Genomic DNA, 4,747 nt, shown 5'->3' on the forward strand with positions numbered 1-4,747 from the left:
TGTGTGTGTGTGTGTGGTTCTGTGTGTTTGTTTAGGTACGTGCGGCGACCTGAGGAAATAGCCCTTTTCTTTCTTAAACAGACCAATATAAAGATCAGTACTCTTCCTCATGAACCTCGTAGTCTGGGAGTAGCCCTTCTCTTCACTTTAGAGCTCTAGAATCCTTCTCTTCACTTTAGAGCTTCTCTCAGTGATCCCAGCTCTTAAACACCAAATCAGGGTCTCATTGTCCCAGCCCTGGTCTTCCCCTTTCCCACACAAACATGGTCTCGTACACATGACCCCAGCACGACCTCCCTTCCCTCCTCTCCCCCTCCAGCCATGCACAAAGGTATTATTTCATCTGGTTGGGCTCAGTGCAGCAAACAATTAACACGAGCTGCGAATATTCTGTGCAGACAAGCTGTACAGCCTGGAGGAGGCTTTCCAAAGCCTGGATCGTAATGAAATGAGTTGCATCATAACAGGGTTTTTTAAAAAATATTGAAACCATACAGCAGCCAAACTCGTTTATGTGGGTTTTATAACGAATTGCTGCAATTTCCGATGGTTAATTTTATTGAGAGAACCAGAATCAGTGCCACAATCATGCTGGAGGGATTTTGAGAGCGATTATGCTGCCTCAGCAGCATTAACACTGACTTTGCAGGAGATTCTGAATTATTAATTACTGTCCAAAAGCAACTAAATGTGTTCGCAGAAGGGAAGTGCTGTGTAACTCTTGGTAATAATTATATTTTAAATTGCAATTTGCATAGAATCCAAGCAGCAGTTTTTGAATTTTGTTTTGGATGATAAGATAGGAATGATGAGAGAACATTTTTTCGAGTTCAACATTTAATTAAGTTAATGATACCTTCCATTCTTTCAGCTCAACACTCTATACAAAGTTCAGCTTCCATCCTTTGAAACATGGTGTATTAATCTGTTTTACCCTGTTTGTGTAATCCCTTTGAGACTATTTGCTATCTTTAGTGTTGTTGAAGGACAATTCTAGCCTTTATTTTGAGGCCACATACAGCTTCTAGATTGAGGGTGGTGCATCCTGACTTGCCGGTACAAAAGGGACCGAAATCAAAGGAACTTTCTTTCATGTAGAATGCCTTTGGTGGTTTTTTCCTGTTTACGTAATGAACCCCATGCTGCTGAAGCAAGTGTGCGCACAAGTATCTGTGATAATCTTGATCATTAATCAGACCCAAACAGACCACTTGTTTAAGTGGACTGATCATCCAGTGCAATATTACATATAAAGGAGAGAAAATCTATTAAAAATATATGCAAATATATATGCAATGCAAATAATATGGTCACAATTAAAGAGTTAAAACACACAAAGCACATTATTATTATTATTATTATTATTATTATTATTATTATTATTATTATTATTAAAGTAACTTCCTGGAGCTCCCAGATACAATGGAATGTAATTTTGGATCTTCTAAGCAGAAACATTTGCTCAACTGGTTACATGGCCAATTGTAAGTTGGTTCCAATCAAGCTAGTTGCAATGAAATTAATATTGAAAAAAAGACAACATCATATGTTTAACTCTAAATGCAGACTGGTAATAATTGGACTTTGAATACCATTACCCTATAACCCTGTCTTTTCTTTCTGCACATATACCCAAATAATAATAATAAAAAAAAGATTATGGCATGTTACCAAGCAACCATAACCTTAGAAAATACTTGGTGCCTGGTTTGTCAATACTTTGTATGTCAGTACTTGCTGATGTCCACATTCCCTTATGGAAAAAATTGCATGTTCAGAAACCACGTGTCCAAGAATTGCATGTGAACACAAAAATGTATAAGATGAGAGCAGGAAAAGGTAACCTATGCTATTTTAAGTAACGTTTTGCTTTCACGTGTGAAAATTGTAATTCACATTTGAATAAGTCAGGCACATGTGGGAATTTCAGGTTATTTCATGTCACGTTTTGTTTTTGTATGTTGAAATTTTCATTCACATGTGAAAATGTCAAGTGTAACATGTGACATTTTCTTTTTGCCTGTGAATATTTCAGTTCACATATGGAAATGTTAAATTCAGTGGAAATTGATTTTCACAAGTGAGTACGGTAAATTTCAAATGATTTTTTTCGTAAGGGTTAAGTGTGTGAAAACAGTTCCCCAAGCAATGAACTCTCCTGTTTCCTGAGGAACATTACTCATAACGTCTCTCACAAAGGGCTCATATTAACCGCCCACAGTCCAATAGTATCCATTATTTCTCTGGTTTATAATGCTTCAGATGTCTAATTGTGATGGTTAAACAATAACTGTGTAAACAGAAAAAGACCAAGGGAAACACAATATTTTTGAATATTTTTAAGACCAAACTGAATTGCTTCGAAAGAAAATCAGAACAACGGTGATACAGTCATTATTTCTCCATAGAATTCATATCACTGCTTAACATGTGCTTATTATGTCACTGAGGTCAAAACTCAAACAAAGGCTGACAATAGGAGGAAATCTGGTACAATAAAGCAATAAATTTAAAGGCACTCAAAATGACACACACGTAAGTACGTTTAACTGGCATTAGAGGCCATTTTCCCTGCTCTGCTCTTTGAGCAGCAGTACAGAATCTTTGATTTTTCCTCAGATAAATGAATTACTGGCCACATTGTTATTTGCATTTGTCTTGTAGTTCACCCGGGGCCTTCTACAGAAAACACATGCCATTTATGCTGAGGCTGGCCTCAGTACAAACCTTGCTTCCTCTAACTGGTTTTGGTAGACCACATGTTTGAGATTGGTGGCAATATTGCTGACTGCTAAGGGCACTGGTTCCTAATTTTATATGTCTGGCACACCCTTACAGTGTGCACAAGACCCTATCATATTTTAATATGATTTCTGTAACACTGGAAGACACAGAAGAACTGCTCTTCATTGGCTTGCCTAACACACCAAAAACCTAGCACCAGCCCCATGTAACTGGTTCTGAGAACAGGACACAGAAAGTAATGTCTTTCGTAAGAAAGGAGCGACATCAGCATTTCTATTGGCTGTCTTCTGAATTCCCTCCCTTATGCAGTTTAACATACCACAAGCCATTATGACCACAGCTGAAGCACCATTTTGTAATGCCTAATGTTAAAGGTGCTGATGTTAGCCGAAGTCAACAAATTTGACCAGGCTCTGGATGTCTTGCATTGTAATGCGCTTTGCGTGTCGACCATCACAACTACGTGTTCGTACCATCTGGTCCAATGTCAAAAAGGCCATAATATATGCAGACATGTATTGCTTGTGCTATTGTATGAGCAATAAAGAGTGGCGATGGAAGAGACTTCATTGAACTGATGCTTAGCAACTTGAGACAATGCTGAGAGCTTCTGATGCCTTGCCACACTCTGGAACATAAAACAAGACAGTGGTCTGTACTTGGAATTGTACCATAATTATGTGCTTCTCACTCCACTCCATTTTACCAATCAACTTCTGACAATAAATTTAAATCTCAACATCTTCCTTGAAAATAAAGCTGGAGTCAATGGCAATGTTCAACTGTAAATCCACTTTTAAACAAACACTATCAGACAAACCCTAGAGAACGACAAAAGAGTACTACAATTTATTGTTTCATTTCAAAATGAAAATAGCTTCAACCCAAATGTAAGTACAAATCATAACTGTGTTGATGTGCAACTTTAAATTATATTACATTTGTGGCTTTTTGACCTTATAAAAATAGATTTTGTCCTAAACACAAAATTAACATGTATGAAATGTGTAATATGCAAGTTGTGACATAGATGAACTATTTCTTGGTAATCCGTGATTAATGATAAGTGCACGTTTGCTGTGATCTTGGAAGTTATGGAAACACAGATACTGCATCTGCTAAATGATAAAATATCAATTGGTATTGTGGTATTAAGCAAGTGGAGTGGGGAGTGAAGAGAATGCATCGAGCATATGTACATACAAATGAATTCATGTGTATTTTATGTTATGTTAGATTTTCAAGATAGCTGATGCTAAATAAAAATAAGAAATAAACAACCCAATGATTGCATTTCTGTGCACTTGTAGCAGCTGGCATTGTCTCTGCATCTAATCATGGAATGCATTTCCTCACAAACTCTCTGCACTCCCCCGCATTGTTAGAGGGCCATCGTTGCCATTAACATCATTTACTGTTGACTGTGTCATTTAAATACACTTTTCCCTGGATTGATTGCAGGTATCAGCATATAGGTCTCATCTTATGTCTCTGGGGATTTATTTTTATTCATTGCACTGCTCATTTGTGAAGAGATAATAATTCATGACATTGCAGCAGCACAATGCAATGTTAGCACCACAGTATGCAGCCCTTTTTCCATAATGTGCTATGAGGCTGGTCCTCAAGCTGTAATGGACATGTGTAGGTATATACCAAGCTTCACACTGTTTCAAGGATTTTTAAAAAATTCTCTAATTCCAGTTTAGATTTGCCATGGATTTTATCATCCTGCTACAGTGTATGTCCAGTTTTGTTTACTGTGACAAACTTGTTTTACGTTTCTGTTTTGTATTTCTTTCTGAGGTGTCAGAAAGCGTTGATTAAATATTGACTGAAAACACTGAGTGTCAGAAAACACTGATTCACATTGGATCTGGGCTCATCCACCCTTCTCTTGTAAGGCATAGGCCACTAGCTCTGCCCTAGTTAATGGCAGCTTGTTTGTCATTCACTATGCCCATTATCAGTTCCTGATGTTCACCTCAGAGTGCAGGGCACG

The sequence above is a fragment of the Anguilla anguilla genome, chromosome 4 (assembly GCF_013347855.1).
Source record: "Anguilla anguilla isolate fAngAng1 chromosome 4, fAngAng1.pri, whole genome shotgun sequence".
In the NCBI taxonomy this organism is placed as follows: domain Eukaryota; kingdom Metazoa; phylum Chordata; class Actinopteri; order Anguilliformes; family Anguillidae; genus Anguilla; species Anguilla anguilla.